The 18,014-nt window shown below is 45.9% G+C and overlaps 1 protein-coding gene across 5 annotated transcripts in view; it reads right to left on the reverse strand.

Moving 5' to 3' along the window:
- The window catches only part of GRM8 (glutamate metabotropic receptor 8), a 780,131-nt gene extending 771,649 nt beyond the window's left edge, over window positions 1-8,482 (reverse strand). For 2 of the 5 annotated variants that reach the window (XM_017549479.2, XM_017549478.2), the window contains exon 1: window positions 7,984-8,482. The gene's annotated coding sequence lies outside the window, so the exon portion shown is untranslated. Of the gene's footprint in view, window positions 1-6,955; window positions 7,226-7,319; window positions 7,573-7,983 lie in introns of those variants that run through there. The other 3 variants (XM_037746051.1, XM_037746049.1, XM_037746050.1) reach the window with 2 other exon arrangements.
- Window positions 8,483-18,014: the final 9,532 nt, after the last annotated feature.

An 18,014-nucleotide genomic window follows, 5' to 3' on the forward strand; every position in this document is an offset into this window, starting at 1 on the left:
CAACCACCTGGCAGCCTGGCCAGCCAATGGCCCACTCAGCTGAAACAGTTCTGTGCAGCCTAAGACAAGTATTCCCTGCCTCCCGGCATACATTAAGCCTTAGATTTCCACTGTGCTTCCCCCAAAATACTCAGTCCTTTCTGATTGTTCTCACCACTTAACTGTTAGTCCCTCACACTCCATTCTCCAGCAGCTGCTTTTCCCTCAGAAAATCTGTGATTCAATAACAGCCTGACCTCAGGCATTCCACAAAAGGAAACACTCAGAAAGTCAACCTGACTTTCTGGATGAAACCCTTTAAGTGATAGGCCATAAATTACACCAGCCACCCATTAAGAGAAGTTAAGATTGTGTTTCACAGTTTCACAAGGAAAACCAGTCACATGATAGTAAAACCTCATTAACTCCGATCACTAGTTGAGAATTTGAGACCAAGTCCACATGGCTGGGCTGATCCTCGTTCTGACAGAGCCCAGACTAAATGGATAAATAAGGTGAAGGAGAAATGTGTGTTTAGGGGCAGTGGATAGGGCCTGTTGTTCTCCAAAAGCCCGCCTTTCCTCTTTATACCAAGCCATCTCCCAAGTACTTACACCTAAGAGAATAAATGGCTTTCAATTATAGACGACATACGAACAGCCCATCTGTTCATCACAATGAATCCTTACCTATCCATGTGACATTAACCTAGTTCCACTTGCTATATGGTCCAGAAAGTAATAAAATTGAGTCACTTTAAAAATTATTGGTGTTTGCAATATTGTTTACTCTCTTTGGTATCTTATAGCTTTGTTTAGAGCTTTAATATTTAAAAAAAAAAAAAAAAGGTTGGGGGATGAATAGCAATGAGGCAGGAATCAGTTTTGTTTAGTGGTCGAGTGCACTGAAATGGAAAACTTGAGGTTCAGTTTTGGTTTCATTTTAGTTTCACTTATCAGACAGCTCACATAAATTTTTGCTGGAGTTTCCATCTCTGGAACATAGAATTAATTGCATGTAAGCTTGCTTTTTTTGTCTCTAAAGGGGTCGGTAGAACCTGCCACAGAGCATGCATAGAAAGCACAGTACCTGGCTCAGTAAACAGGAATTATTGTTGCTAACTTAGTCTGTAATTCATTTTGTACTAGAGCAGAGCGACTCTTTCTGTACTTGCCCAGTTGGTGAGCTTTTGCTGAATTTCATTTGTCACTTTAAAAAATAAAAGCAGAGCTACTTATAAAATATTTAAATCTTGCAGTTATTTTAAAATCTGATACACTGTCATAAAAATCACAGACTCCATTGCCAGAAGGTTTAGTTTCCCATTTTTAAAAATCTAAGGAAAAATACATTTGAAAGTTTGTGAGTAACTATATCAATTAGGTTTCGTTGTATAATCTTAAATTACTTATCTTGCTCTTATACAATTCTTGTGAGCTTTAATCCAAACTTATCCTAGTTTGGGTCAATGAGTTTTAAAGAAATCATAATCTTTCAGAGTTATATATGCAAACTTTGTGTGCTGTGCTTGACTTAAAGTATAAACAGCTCTTTTCTCAAACTGACCTTCCTCTGGGATGTGATGGACTTTTTCAAGGAGGTGTGAGGTCTGGACTCCTGAAACCAATCTCAGATGGGGACAAATCGTCTCAGCACTGTCTCGGCCCACAGGGAGGGGCCATGCAACCTTAAGGGGAGGCTTAACTATGAACCCTCACAGCCCTTCCTGTGCATACCCCTGCCAACCCACCCTCACTTACAGGGCATATCATACACCATTGACCCCTCTATGGGCAATCCCCTGGCCTAAGGCTCCTGGAAGCAGTCACTCTGGCTGGAACCTGAGCCTGTGGCTCCCTAAATGTGCTCTGTTTCCTAAAAGGCCAGAAGGACACCTCCTCACTGGCCAGAGCCCTGAATTCTTCTCTGTACCAGTGTCAAGTACCTAACATAGCATCTCCATAAATTTTCATTTACGGAATTAGTTCTTGTATAAATGAGAAAAGACGGCTCAAAGGATTGAATGTGGCCCCAAACCCTGAGCTGGTGAGCTGTTGAGCGGCAGTGCCACCAAAGTCGTCTGTCCCAAAAGATGGGTCCTGTCCTTGTGGAAAGCCCCCAGTACTGCCTGCAGGGACTATCTGTGGCAGCACAAGAGAAGGGAAGGGGCCTGCCCCTCCACTGCAATCTTTCAGAAAGGTGTGCGTCTTTGATGCTTAAGCTCTGGAAGAACAATAAAATGCTATTTAGGAAGGGACAATCTGGGGGCATTTCCAGGGAGGTGATTTCTGAATCTCTCAAAGGGCTGAGAAGATCCTCTGTGGTTTGTCCAAATACTTCTGCCCCTAATTAGGTCTCCTGGCCAGGTGGATGCCAATGGGAACACACCCACCAACACATGTAGAGTCTCTCAGGGTCTGCCATCACATCTTCCTTGGGCATTTAGCAGGTATGATTAACATACAACAGGGTAAAATCCTTGCTGAGGAATACCACTGGCCAAGATTTGTCTTTTTTTCTCATAAAAAGGCCAAAGCAACATTCCTATGCTGCATTCCATTCAGCTCTTTAACAAAAAGGTTAGACTGAATATTATCATCAATTTATATGACTGCCCACACTTGCAGCACTTTTGGTTGTTTTTGAAAATGCATCATATTTCTGTGTCATCTCCCATGCTGCAATATGTGTGCATGTCTGTGGATTCTTGGTTTTTTGGTGGGGCAGAGTGAGGATGGGGCAGACAGAGCTCTCCCCTGGCAACAGAGGCCTGGAATCAGATCTTTGACAGTCACTGGCTGGTGACACTGAACATGTCCCCTCACCTCTATGTGCTTCCATTTCCTCACCTGTGAAATGAGTGAGATGGGCCACATGATCTCTAAGGTGTCTTCCTGCTTCCTAGTCTGAGATTCTATTATTTAATAATAAGGGAATATGAGATTATGCTCAAACATCGGAGCAAGGCTTTGCCAACTGAATACAATAACTGGTTTTGTTTGCAAGTTTAGTGACTTCTTTTCGTCAGGGAGAGGATTGTGAAAGCTCTTCTACACAAGCCAGCCTCATATTAAAAAAATCTGATACAGGAGAAGCTCGACTTACTAAACAGATAAATTAGAAAGTGATTATTTGCATTACAAAAGAATTCACCCCAGGTTTCCTTTAAATAGCTAAATCCCTGGCATTTAAAAAAAATCTGATTTAGTAGAATTCAATTTGTCCCCTCATTTTTCCAATAACACAGCTATTACACAAAGAGACCATATTTAAAGTAATGAGAAGCTACTTTTTATAATATGTATCAGATAAGAAGAGAGAAAGCAGGTGACACCAACACTTACTGAATGCCTGCAGCGTCTAGAGGTGCAGACACATTATTTCATTTCCCTCTAAAATACAACTATAAGGTTGATATCACAGCCTTCATTCAGGATCAAAGGAACCTGAAAACAGAAACATTATGTGACTGTGTCTAAAGTCTCAGATCAGGATTCAAATGCAGGACCGCCATTACGTTCTTTCCCTTACTCCAAGCCCCTGGAGACAGGAGGCCATGCTGGATATAAAACTAACCCTGATTTGATCATATGGACCATGAGTGAGATGTTCTAGAGTCCTAGGAGACACTGATTCTAGTCTTACTTCCCCCAATACTCACTGTGTAACCCTAGGAAAGTCACTTCACCAGATCTCAGTTTCCTTGTTTCTAAAATGGGGAGTGATTTTCCCCCCACCTCCTAGTTTGTGTAATCAAACAATATAATGTGTATCAAAGTACTTTATAAACTTCGAAGTGCTGTTAAGAAGGCACAGGGATACTATTAGTTTAACAATCAATCCTAGAACTAAAATATGTTAGTGGTGTATTGTACTTAGAAAATCTATGAAAACCACTTCCTCAACACACTTAGGGCCAGTCAGACCTTAAGAAGGCTCACAGGTTCAAAAAAATGAACCCTGGCAAGCCTATATGAAGAGCTTGAAGGAAAACTGGAAAGGACGCAAGAAGTCAATGGAAGTACCATGTCTGACCTGGAGAACTAAAGCTCATGGACACTGAGCATCTAAAGGGCTATTCTGAAGAAAGTGGTGGCAAGATAATCTCCTGTTGTGAAAACAGGACAACCTGAAACCTTCCTAAGTATAGGCAGAATATGCTGCTTCTACCGCTTGGTCATGACCCCTGGAAAAGTCAGCCAATAAATAGCCTGCGGTTTTCTAGCTTTAGACATAATCCTGCCTGGAAAAGTATGAAATTGGCAACACATGTGTCCAACGATCGATCTCCACATACTCCTCTGGGGCCTCTCCTCGATCTTCCCACTTCTGCTCACCTCCTGCTTTGCCCTGGCCTCCGCAGAGCTAGGTGTCTTCCTTCCCTCAGTGCCTTTGTTCTTTCATTACCTTGGCCCTCCCCAGGGAGTGAATGGATTCATTAGTAGGTATCAAAGCCTTAAGATGCATTACTGTCATCCCCAAATGGAATATCTGCATTCTCGAAATGATTCCTAGGAGAGCCATAATTCCTTTACAAAAGAAATATCACCATTAATAATGGTTAAGGCTGGCGATGCAACAAGCCAGAGCATGGAGCTAGGAGTCAGGATCCTCTCAATGGCACCTCTCAAATCATTCCAACAGCAAAGCCCACCATTCAAAGAGGGTGCCCTGGGACGGGTCCCTCCCAATGAGTGGGTGAGTTTGCCACAATTTATCAAAGTACCAAGTAGAAATGAAAAATCAAAGAAAAAACCATCTTAACTGTTCTTATGATAATGTAAATACTCCTCACCAAAATAAATAAATAAATAAATAAAAGAAAAAAATAAGACAGAGAGAAAGCCCAAATTGAAATTCCAATTCCTAGCAGAAAAAAAAAAAAAAAAAAAAAAAACCCTGTCTTGAAATGGAAACAATAAGATCCAGCCAACTCTCTGCTCATAGCCTCTCCTGGAACAACATGAAGTGACCATCCCTAGTGAATGAACCACATGTATGAGTCTGGGGTTGCCCAGAGTCTATCAAGAAAACAGCAAGTTTCCTGAAACTCCACAAGCCAGCCAACTTGCCAGGCATAGAGATGGGGCCAGGTCTTTGCTGTGAGTCCAGGACAAGATAAATTCAAGCAGCATCCTCTAAGACACTGGGACAGAGCAACTCCACTCCCCCAACTAAAGCAAGGTCATCTTCATGATGGGCATTCTAACTACCTGAGGAAGGTGGTGGGAAGGAAGCTTGGAAGGAAAAAACATGTGTGTAGTGTGCTATGTGTCAGCCCTCAAGAAAATGGAACACAAAGGTTGCCACACAATTGCCAATGTGAATGTCAGCGGGTTATTTGCTGCATAAATACCAATTAAACAAGCCTCGCAGCAGCTTCAACCTGCTCAGCCAACTTTGAAAAGAGCATATCTCTCCAGACCTCTAACTTTCTCCTGCACTCATTGGAGCTCAGCTCTTCCTTTACTCTATTCCTTTTGGATGTAGATGATCTTAGAATTATTCAAGCAGCTATAACTTTCCAAGGATGCATAATAGGGCAGAACTAGCTAGCACAATCCAAACAGAACAAATTGAGCCTACATAACAGTATAGAGAACCATGTTCTCAGCATCTTCTTCTTTCTTCCGGGTCAATTGTCTCCTACAAAGCCTCCTGTCATCTATTTTTCCCCACATTCTTTATTCTAAAGCAAGAATTCCCTGTCTTAGACACAGTACAACCTGTAGTTGACTCTAAAATGGGAAATCACATTTTTAAAAATCTTGGTTCGTTTTCCCTGATGGAGAAAGCTTTTCTTTTCCAAATTATCAAGCCACATATATTCAAGAACCAGAAAATGAATTGCACACAGCTGATTTCTGCCTCCTACAGAGATCTTTCACGTATTGTTCACAAGCAAGTGACCAAGGTAAACTAAAGTGGTTTCTGTAGCCATTTGCAATTATTGACAAACAATTTCAGAACGGAAAATGGAAATTACAGGCAAGTGCAATAAGCTGTTTATCCAAGATCTACCTGCTGGTGGCTCTTTTTCTCTATTTTTCTTTCAGGCAAAATACAAGCTATCATAGGAATGCATTTCTCCCGTTCATGATTTTTCTTGGGCAAGTATCTCCACCGCCAGCCTTGTTTTCCAGTCTGTCCGTTGGCAGGATTTGTATTCAATCGCGGTAGTAACCCAGACCCTAGTACATTCTTGGGTGTTCCAGAGACTCCCGCACCTTCAGGTTTGTGGGAAAGGATCATCCCCCAAACCGCAAAGAAGGCATTCCCTCCCGGAGAGGGACTGCTTAGAGGACTTAAAGGTATGGGTTAATGCAACCCGAGAGGGGGTCTGTTTTCACTCCCGCTATCCTGGGTGCGCAGACATCCCAGGCTTCACAATCTGGGCTACAGGGGAAGTAATTCCCCAAGGAACCGCGGGGGTGCCGTTTGCGCAACTGGGTGACTGGCGTGTCCCTCGCATTTCATTTGCACCAAAGGAGCGCGTGTCAGACAGAGGGAATTTTTTGTTTTTTTGTTTGTTTGTTTTTTGGGGGTTTTTTTTTTTGGTGATTCTGTTATCTTTTCACCAACTGTAGGAAGCTCAAGGAATCTCCGAGCTTTCTGGATGGGCGGATGGGCTCGCTCTTGGAGTGGCTGAGCGGTCAATCTCTACCTCTCTGTCTCTAGCTCTACCGCAACAGCGGCCACTCAGCCCGCCGGGGTCCCCTGTTCCCTGCCGCACGTTCCTTTTTCTTCTCAGTTCTTTAGGCTGTTGAAGCCGCGCTCTGGGTAGATAAGAGACTAGGGCCGAGGGGGAAGCGCCAGCTGATCTCGCCTTTCCCGCGCCCCGGGGCATTCCGGCGCCGCCCCGGTGCCCCAGCGCGCTGGGGATGCAGCCTCCGCCCCCGCCGCACCTGGCTGCCCAAGTGCCCACAACCCGTGCAGAGCCGCCCGAAACTGGGGCCGCGACGGCCGCGACAGCTACCAAGGAGCTGTCGGGGCGCGTTTGCTTCGCTTTTAAACAAGATCCCCGAGATCTTTTCTCAATCCCCCAACCCCCAACGGGACACAGAACTCCGGCGTTTCCCGAAAGCCACAAAAGGGGGGCACGGAAATCCCAAGCTCGCCGGGCTAACTCGGAGAACGCAAACTCGAGGCAGAGCGAGCGCCGTGTGGGGATGCTCTGTCGAGGACCCGAAGCGCCCGGATTCCCCAGCGACCCCCATCCTCCCGAGATCCTGGTTAGACATCCATCCAGCCCACGCTCAGAAGGCGGGGGTTACCCCGACTCATCCCGGAAACCGCTAACTTCGGAAATCCCTCCCGTTAGGTTCGCGCAACTAAGATACCTCGTCATCTCGGCTGGGCAAGTCCGAATTCCGCCAGGGCAGGTCCGGGAGGTCACCCGGGGCAGGCGATCCGAGGCAGAGCTCTTTAAAATCCTGCCGCCGCACGCCCCGTCAGAGCGCCGAGCGCGCCTGCTCCCTTCCCGTCGCCCTTCAGCCTCCCATTCGCCGACTAAACTTTTGGGGGATCACATCTCCAAGCCTTGGGAGTTCCGGGTGAAGCCTCCCTCTTTTCTGCACCTCTTTACTGTAATGTAATCACGGGCGGACAAGAGGGGTGGCTGCCTTGTTCTTTGCAACGTAAAATCAACAGACACCCAATCAAGCTCCAATGCCCGGCCAGCCCCTCGCCCCCTGGTGCCCACTCTCCCTCTCCCCCCATTCTCGTCACCTCCGCCCACCAGTTCTCTCACAGACTCCGTGCAGGGCCATCGACTTGTGCTCAGGAAAAGCAAATCACTAGAGTGATGTGAGAAGCAACGGTGCACCTGGCTGTCCGCTGAACAGTTTTAGGGAAGAAAACGGAAAGGGGAATAAAACAGGGGGATTCTCCTTTTCCAACAAGCAGGGCGTTTCGGGGGAGTTTGGGGGCGAGGGGCTTCTTGTCCGGTGGTTCGGCATTTGCTTTCCTCAGATCCGCTCTCTGCTTACAGGCGGCGAGTCTTACCCTGCTCCCCGCAGAGGGCGCGGTGAGGAAGCCCGCCGGCGGCCCGCAGCTCCATGTCAGCGCCTCCGCCGCCGCCGCCGTCGCCGCGCGAGGCGAGCACCGTGGCAGCACTTGTGGCTGGTCTCGGGGATGAGGGGGCTGAGCTGGCCAAGCCGGCGCCAAGTCTCTTCCATGTGAATAACAAATACTCCCAACGGCGGTCGCGATTGGTCTGCGCCCGGCGCCTCCAGATCCTCCGCCCGCGGCCATTCACCCGGCGCGGCGCTGGGAGCCGCGGCCGGGATCGCGCCTGGGATCGCCAATCCCTTCGCGCCAACCAGTCACCTCGGGAAGCGGGAGGAGGAACCCCCGAGGGGCGGGAGCCTCTGGATTTTGGTGTCACCCAGCGGCCCTGGTGCAAGCAGGGAGGGGGGACCCTCGGCCCGCGGATCCCCCTCCGCGCTTCAGTCCGAAGCGACGAGGAGACCAGAAATGTCAATAGTTCTGATTTTTAAAAATCACCCCCATCTTCCCCCCACCCCAAGACAGCAGGGAGGACCCAACGGCAGTGTAGGATGGTGGGAGGCGGGGAAGAAGCGGGAGCGGTAGAATGAGGAACATGGCTGTGGAGGAGCCCAGCGACTCCGGCTGCCTGGCGAGCCCGGGACCGGCGCGAGGAGGCGCGACACCCGCCCGAGCACGGCGGGCCGTACCTGGGAGCCCGGGTCCCCTGTGAACACAGATCCAGAAAGCGTCACCGAGAATAACACATGGTAGATGACAAGTGTCGCGCCACATGCTGCTTTCTTGTCGGAGACGCTTAAAGTAGAGCCCGCAAGCTACGCGGTTCCCCTGCAAAGTTTGCCTCGCGCCGCGCGGCGGTTCCGCCATTTGTCCCGCCCAGCGGCTCAGGAGATTGTCTCCCCGCTTCCTGCCCCCGAGGGCCTGGGGAACGCGTGCTACAGGGCCCCCAGAGCTCGAGGTACCACACAGCGCGGTCCCTCTGCGGGCACTGAGAAAGAGGGGGCGTGGGTGGCTGCCGGGACGGTCATTTCATTGAGATGATTCAAGGAGCCGCAGACGCGGGGCAGGAAACTCCGGGGGAACCGCGCTCGGGTTCTGCAGGGAAACCTCGGGATTCCCTCCGCATGCCGCCTGTGGAAACCTGCCGGGCTCGACGTACACAGCCCAGTGCTCTCCCCGCTAGTTACTACCCAAGCCCCCCGACTCCGCACCCTCCGGAATAAGAGAACCAGGCCCCTCGCCGCCCAGGGCCCGGGAAGCTGCCCCGGCCGGGCCTTGTGTTGGTGAGAAAGTTCCATCTAGAGGCGGCCGCGCGCAACTGCAGGCGGCGCCACAGGCCCGGGCGAGCCAGGGAGAGCGGGGCGCCTGGGGGAGAGCGGGCAACCCAGGAGATAAGAGGATGGAGAAGGACAGGAGAGACCCCGAAAAGGGAGGCTCTAGTCCTCCGTTCAGCATGTCTGCAATGAATTTTATCTTCCTAAGTAACATGAACTTAAAAGCATCATGTCAGGAATCTTGCATTAATTCCTGTGTGTGTGTGTGTGTGTGTGTGTATATATATAAATTATTCTGCTCAGGTTATTTTGTCACATCAACTCTGTGAGATGATCAAAATCATTAAGCCCACTCTACAGATGAAGGAAGAAACCGAGGCTTAGAGACACGACTGGAAAGTATTAAAGCCAGAAATCACAGCTGCCTGGCTTCAAAACCCCATAGCACTTCCTCCCTGGTTGTGTTGGCTTTTCCCAAGGCTGGATTTAATGTGCACACTTTCGATTGAGGAGATAGCTGTCTCTCTCCTAATTTCAAAACATGACCCCTGCCCTTTATCACTTAGAAAAATCTACAGGTTTCAGCCCAAGGCACCTCTTCACCTTTCGTTCCCTTCCCTCTCCCATCTCCCCATGAGAGGTTCTTTGATTGTAGAATCATTATTTTATGGCCACAACAACAAAAGAGGGAGAGAGGTGGATTTGGAGAGAGAAAATGAGCTGGGTTCTCTAGCTGAAAACCTTTCTGTATAGGGAACCTCAATTCCCTGTGAATGTCTGGTGCAGCCCTGAAGAGGGTGATCAGTGGCCAGTGCCACTTGGGACAAGGAAGGTGGGAAGAAAGAAAAGCTCCTAATTTATGCAGAGCTGGGACTGGGTGGGCTTCTTGGTTGCATGTCTGCGTGTAAGAAGCTTTAACGATTTTCTTTTCTTGGGGACTGGAAGAGCTTCTTCCTCCCGCATAAGTGTAAAGTAAGTGCAGCAGCCCGATAAGTATACCAGGAAGCCCACTCCACCCCAAACTCCAGACCCAAGACTCCGGTCTGAGAAATGTTATTGCAGATAATGTAGAAGTATGAAGAAGTCCCTGTTAGACCCTTTGCTACGTGTGTATTAATACATTTAAAGGGAAAAGAGACACGACAGAGGGGAAAGGCAGAGGAGGTCCTCAAAAATAAGGTCTCTACAGCTGCTGACCACACATGGTCTTCAGGGGCGGCTAGAGGCCAACTCGTAGGGTGGTTACCTGGCATGAGCCAAGAGGGCAGCAACCTGGTGCTCTAGTGGGCCCACTTTAATCATAAGGACAATAAGACTGTCTTTGGAGGCCTGACAAAGCTCAGTGAGCTGCTTGGGGAAGAAATGCCTAATGAGCTGCTTTTCTCCTTTCTCTATTGATCATTACCTGCAGAGAACTGATGTCTTACAGGCACATCGCTGCCCTTTCTGGTGCAGCCTTCCGCAAGAAAATTAGACTTAATCTCTCCTAAGGAAAGTGCAAGTCTGATGCTTCATTTTGCATCATCTTTAACTCTTGATACTCAAAATAGAGCCATCAGTCAAATCCTACATGGAATCTGGTCAATAAGGAATAGAGGCCATCTATCTATTCTTCAGTGTTTCGAATGGCTTTATGTAGTAGCCCCTGAGCAAGTGACATAGGCTCATGTACAAGTTATCATTCGCCCAGACTGAGAGCAACATTGGGACACAGGAAGAAAGACTGTCTCCAGGAGGGACTGGTCCGTATCAGTAACAGTCACAGGAAAAAGTCATCAGCTGTTACAGCCTCTATTCCTGAGACCCAAACACCATGACGCTGCTTGCTCTTTGCTGCAGTCTGAGTGAGGGGAGAGCGTCTGAAACCCAGGCCGTCATCCACCTTGCCTACCCTTGAGCTACCACCTTCTACAATATACAGTCTGTCTTTGGAAAGTGTCTGACCTCATCCTCCATCCCATCCCAAATGTTTATTCAAACCAAATATATTTCCTAGTAGTTAACCCTCCAAGAAGATTTGCCTATAATCTTCTCATTTTCAGTTGATTTAAAACGTGAGAAACTGCCCATGTGTTAGAAAATGCAAAAAACAATGCCATATGTTAGAGGTCCATTTAACTCAAGCTGTGATATATATTCCACACATGGAGATTTATGCCACAATTCCTGCTTTGGGGTAATCATTAAGACTGGGAACCTTTGCAGGCTACTCACCCAGGAGAAACATTGACAGCCTGATGCTCCCACATGGAATAAAGCTGACAGGAGAAAGTGGGAATGGGATTTGTTGCTTTTGGAAACGAAGACAATATTTTTCTTGCTAGACCATCTGCACGTGGCGGTGAATGTTCCATGTGGGTTTTGCTCAGTTTATTAGACACTGGCTGCTAGAAGCAAGATCAGACATGTTAGACTGACAGAGCCAATGAGGCTCATGACAGCAATGTCATGAATGAGTGTGTTCTGCACTTCCACAGTCAACTCATACCTTCATACAGTAGTCATGGGAAAGATTCTTTAAGAATTTCTGACATACTGTATATGTGCATCTCTACTGGCTTCATTTAGGTTCCCCCAGAAGCACAACCTGAAACAAGGATTCAGGGCAGATAGTTTAAGAGGTGAAGGGAATCCCAATAGTCATGTGGGGAAGTTAGCAAATAAAGGGTACATTATCAAGCTAGGTACCACTGTGGGCACTTGGTACCTAATCCCAGTGGGGAACTCTGGAAGTCAGTGTAGAACACACAGCAGAGAGTGGGTCCAACTGAGGGAGGAGGGAGCTGGGATACCTATACACCAACACTTATCAGGTGTTAGTTAAGAACTGCTCCTGGATGATGTTTATTCTCTAGCAATTCTAGCCTATCACATGGATGGCAAAGCAGCCTCCAGAGATCATTTGAAGACCTCTGGGGAAAAAAATGCAGGTGCTGGCAGTTAGTAGGCAGGTGGTGTGTAATCAAGGGTCAAGAACAAGACAATATGGGCAGGTCACAGTTCGCATCTGCAACACCTATGTAGGCAAATCTCATAAAACATATACAAATCAAGGCAATGCCTCTCTGTGTGTGTTGCAAGGACCACCTGCCTCAAAATCACTGGGGTGCTGATTGTAAGCACAGATTTCTGGCCCCTATCTCAGGGCTGTTTGAATCAGACTTGCTGGGATGGGGCCTGGGAAACTGCATGTTCTGCAAACATTCCAAGAACTGATGTTCACTCAAATTTAAAATGTACTACATTCAGAAAATCATGCTCCTCACAGGCAGCCAGCAGGCAGCACATTTAAATATGTGAATACTTGCTTGCAATGCCTAAGGAGGCAGACCTTAGAAATCAGGAGCCCAGGGAGGGGTGCCCACCTGCTCATATCTGTTCATGGCCACAGAATTTCTCTTTTCTCTTTTACTCCACTCTTCCTTTAGATGGGGATTAACACTGAGAAGATTCTATCAAGTATTTTCTGGGGGGAAAAACAGGCTGAGTTCCAGCCCTAACTTTGCCACTAATAAGTCATATAATTTGAACAATTCACATTTCTATACTGCAATTCCTGATCTATAACATGTGGGTGGCAAAAGGATATCTGTCCAGCCAAGGTTCATGTTCCCCTTTCAATAGTGTAGGGTTTTTACCAGAAAGAGGCTGTCCCCTCTGCCACACACACTCAGGAACTACGTAATCATTCCCTCCCTTGCATCCAGGTGGAGTTGAATATCTAGTTATTACTTACAGTATGAACAGAAGTGATGCATGTCCCTTTTGGGGTAAGGAAGTCAAGAAGCAGATACCTTCTCACCCTTTCTTTCTTCTTCTGCCAATAGAGACAGAGGTTAGCAGCTCGAGATGCAAGGGCGTGGGTCCATGAATTTCCAAGCTTAGGAATGCTGCCTTCCTACTAGAAACATCCAAATTGAATTTTGGGGTGAAAAAGAAACTTTCACTATGTTGAATCACTGAAATTTGGGAATTCAATTGTTATATCACCTAGTGTTATTAATTACATGGACATGGTAACATCTATCCCCGCTAACCTAGGAGACACCCGGAGAAGATAGTCCTCCTTCTCAAAGAACCAATTGAGGTCAAGCTAATCATGGTCACATGCTCTTCCTTGGCAACATTTATGACTCAGAGAAACAGGGCCACATTTGTCTCCTTCCTAAGCCCAGTCCTCCCTATCACTGGCATGGCCTAAGATAAGGCAGCTCCTCTGCCTCACTGTAGTGTTTGCCTCTTCACTGAATAGGCACTCACTGGGACCAGGGACATCTTCAGGCCAAGGCAGAGAATTGCTCTTCATCTCTTTTTTTTTTTTTTTTGTATCACCTTTCTCAAGTATATTAAAAAAAAAAGTTCTTTTGAACTACCTTTAAAAAAAGGAAGTTGTGTTTTCCCCAAGCTCTGAAACACACTCGCTGTTTCTTCTGTACCCAGACTTCTCAGACCAGTATAGTCCTATCTTCTCCTCAGAAACCTTTCCAAACTTCTAGAGCATCCTAATCATACCCACACAGTTCAGCCGTTGATTGTTTATTTTCCTACGTTTCTCTATATTGCTGCACATCTGCTGGGCTGAACTAGATTGTCTTATGGTGTACTGGCTGTGGCTTTATTTGGATCCCTGGGCACATAATAGATAATTATGAGTTATCTGATGATTAACCTGGAAAGAGTCAAATAGCCACACCACCACCACCACTACCACCACAATACTGCCATCACCACCACCATTGATGTGGTTTGGCTGTGTCCCCACCCAAATCGTATCTTGAACTGTCGTTCCCCTAATCACCATGTGTTGTGGGAGTGACCCAGTGGGAGATAACTGAATCATGGGGGCATTACCTCCATGCTGTTCTTGTGATAGTGAGTGAGTTCTCATGAGATCTGATGGTTTTAAAAAGGGCTTTTCCCCAACTGCACTCTGCACTTCTCCTTCCTGCTGCCATGTGAAGAAGGACATGTTTGCTTCCCCTTCCACCATGATTGTAAGTTTTCTGAGCCCTCTCAGCCATGCGGAACTGTGAGTCAGTTAAACCTCTTTCCTTTATCAATTACCCAGTCTCAGGTATGTTCTTACAGCAGCTTGAGAACGGGCTAGCGAAACCACCATCACCACCACCACCACAACAACTGCTACCATCACCAAAGCCACCACCACCATCATCATGACCATCACAACCACCACCACCACCACTTTCATCACAACCATCACCACAACCACCACCACAACCACCACCACATCACCATACTACCTTCACCACAACCCCCTTCATCACAACCATCACCACTGCCACCACCATCACTAGCACCATCACTACTACCACCAACACCATCACAACCATCACCACAACTACCATGACCACCTCTCCTTCTACCACCACAATTACTACCATCACTACCATTGTCACCATCACCACTACCACCCCTCACAAACACAACGTAGCTCCCTTTGAGGCCAAAAGGTAACACTAAAGAAAGCTTAATATACATCATATTTAAAATCACTTTGTAAAAATTGCTGGATGTCACTTAATCCTTAATGTGACTTTGATTCATATATTTGTCTCATCTCTTTAGGTTTAAAAATTGTTTAAACCTTATGTTATTTTATATTTCATTAGATTTTTAATCTGAATTTCAGAAACCTGAGTTAAGGAAAGCAGTTAGGACAATGCTTGGCAAATAGAAAGAACATAAATGTTAGCTGCTATTGTCCAGAAAACAATCTATATTACATTTCATATGAGTTTAAGTTCATAACAAAAAGTTCTTGTGATAATCTTGATGTCAGAAATGAGCAATAATTTTATGGGACTTCTAGTGACAGAATGCTTTGGCTTATTTTGCTACTGTCTTTCATCTGACCAGGTAGTAATGGCCAAACAGAATGATATAAATGAGCATGAACTCAATAATGAGTCCAGCCAAGCTATTTGATTCTTTCACTCTTGAATACCTATTTGGCTCAGGGACCCAAATGAAGTAAATCATAGCCACTGCATCATAATACAGTCCAATCCAATCCAACCTGGCACATGTGGAATAAAATAGAGAAAATATAGGAAAATATACAACCAACAGATAAATCGTATAGGCCACATCAGAGTGCTCTATGAGTTTGGGAAAGTTTTGAGAAGATAGGATCGAGCTGGTCTTGGATGGATGGGTAGAGAGAAACAAGGAGTATGTTCCAGTGCTTATGAGAAACAATTCCCCCTTCCCAGGTAGTTCAAAAAAAATTACTAAAATATCTTCTAGATGCAAAATGTGACTTAAGGTAACCAAATCATGAACTCCACCTAAGTGTACTGATATATAAAAAAGGACTCCGCTATAGGAATAGTCTACCTAAGGTAACATGTTAATTATCTACTACTACATAACAAAATATGCCCATAGCTAACAGTTTTACATTGCACATATTTATCATCTTACAGTTTCTATTGGTCAGGAATCCAGGCATGGCTTACCTAAGATTTCAATGCAGGTTTTCTCAGAAGGCTGCAATCAAGATGTTACCTGAGGACTCAGTCATTTCAAGCTGAGTCTTGAAAAGGGGCTGGGGCAGGATCTGCTTCCAAGATCCCTCACTGGTTATTGGCAGGATTTAGTTCTTTGCTGGCTGTTGGCTGGAGGTCATCCTAGTTCCTTGCCACATGGGCCTCTCTCTAAAGCAGCTGTAACATGGTAACTGCCTTCATTAGAGTGAGCAAGTGAGAAAGAGAGCAAAAGAATGCCAGCAAGATGAACGTCACCACCTTTTATAACCTAATCTTGAAAGATTTGCCATATTCCCATCACATTTTACCCACATCCTATTCATTAGACACGAGTGTTTGGGTCCAGCTCACACTCAGTGGAAAGGACGAGCTTACACTACACAAGGACATGAATACCAGGAAGCAGGGTTTATTGGGCCCCACCTCAGAAGTCTGCCTACCACAAGTGGGTTTATAGTTGGTACTTGGAAGACTCTATCACAAGGTGACTTGCAAAGCTTTTAACATGCCCACCTAGTTAGATCTCTTGAGCCAGGAAGAGCATACACAATTTATGAAGCACTCTAGTTAACTAAGAGTTAACACATTATTGCATTTTTTAAAAACAGGAAATAATAAGTGTATGAAGTGAAGACATAACAGTGGGCAGGGATCCCACTGCTTTTTAACAGCTTTAATTTTATTCTTTTACTTCTGGGTGGTCACAAAGCACTGTAACGGATTTCTCCGGCAGTACCTGACATCAGCCTTATTTTTCCCTTTCTTCTCCTCTTCCTCTTTCCTGCTCACTTCTTCGATATTCATATTTAGCGGTGACTTCATTGAAGGGAAGAAGAGTGAAAGAGAATAATTTGGAGGAGGTATTGCATTTTTTAATTTTCCACCCATTTCAAGCTAAGAGGAGAAAGGAAGAGAAGAAGCAAAGGAATCAAAGAGAGAGGAAGGAAAGGAGAGAGAGGAGAGAAAATGAAGGCTACAGCAAAGACTCTTGCCATCTGTGTTTTTGTTGGCTTAAATTAAAAGTGAGGGAGGAATCCCCAGCTTGCTTTTCTGAGCTAGAAAAGCAGAATCCAGGAGGATTGCCAGGAGCAAGTTCTGGGTGCAGTTTTTGGAGTAGGGAAGTGGTGGTAGAGCTGAGGAACATGCAGGCTGGTGGGAACGCTAGGGGCTGCAGGCAGAAAGAGCTGCCCAGCAGCATGGGGAGCAGTGAGATCACAGGGCAGTGGACCCGTAAGGGACGAAAGGGAACTGTGCCCCGAACAGCAGCTGGAAGGCAGATCTGTGTCCAGATTATGAGTTATTAAACTTGAACAAAAGCTGGAAAGTAGTATTTCCCCAAAGACATGGTACTGGATGATCAAAATTGAGAGGGGACTTTAGACTGGCGCATACCTGTATTCTGTGCCTGCTTACTTCTCTCTCCCTCCTTCTTCAGGTTCTTCTCCCATTGTCTCCTAACTCTTTCTCTTTCCATTTTCCTTTCTTCCATCTTCCTTTATCCATGTCTTTCAGCCCTCGCCCCTTAAGTGAACTAATTATAGGATAGAAAGATATTTATATGTTTTACTTCCAGTATAGAATTTCCTGTTCCCTGTTCTAAATTTAAAACCTTGACAGATGCTTATTTGTTATAAATACTTACGTTTTAACTCCATTAAGTTATTTTTCATTTGTGTGACCCTCAATAGATTCTTCTTTCCTGTGACCCTTGATGAAAAAGGGTTTTCATGTCCCTGCTCAAACTATAATGGTTGGATTGAGTGTCTGTATCATGTGCTTGGCTATTAGGATAAAAGAGCACCTTTTTAGCAAATCCTTCCTTGATGAAAGAGTTACTTAAAAAAAAATGTTCAAGGTTTCCAATTGGAAACTGTCAAATCTGAACTAAATTTAAAATCTCTGCAGATGACCTACAGATTGAAGATTTCTTACAATAGGAAGTCAGTAAAAAGAGAGGCTTTCAGTGTTGAACTGATTTAAGTAGTCTATATGGCAAATTATGCCGCATCCATTCTTGATGAATGATGGTCAAGAACTTTATGGCTAGCAAGGAAAAAAAAAAAGATGATAAGCAACAATTTGATCTCAGACTTTGTGGAGGAAAAAAAAAAAAGCCTAGCTCTTAAAAGCCTAAAATTAAACCTTTCACCTCAATTCTGATAGTTTTAGCAGTATGTGGAGGGCCTCCAGCTGCGGCACTCTGAGATGTGATCCTGTCACTGTCACAGCTTGAGGACTGTGTCAC

The sequence above is a fragment of the Cebus imitator genome, unplaced genomic scaffold, assembly GCF_001604975.1.
Source record: "Cebus imitator isolate Cc_AM_T3 unplaced genomic scaffold, Cebus_imitator-1.0 Scaffold219, whole genome shotgun sequence".
NCBI lineage: Eukaryota > Metazoa > Chordata > Mammalia > Primates > Cebidae > Cebus > Cebus imitator.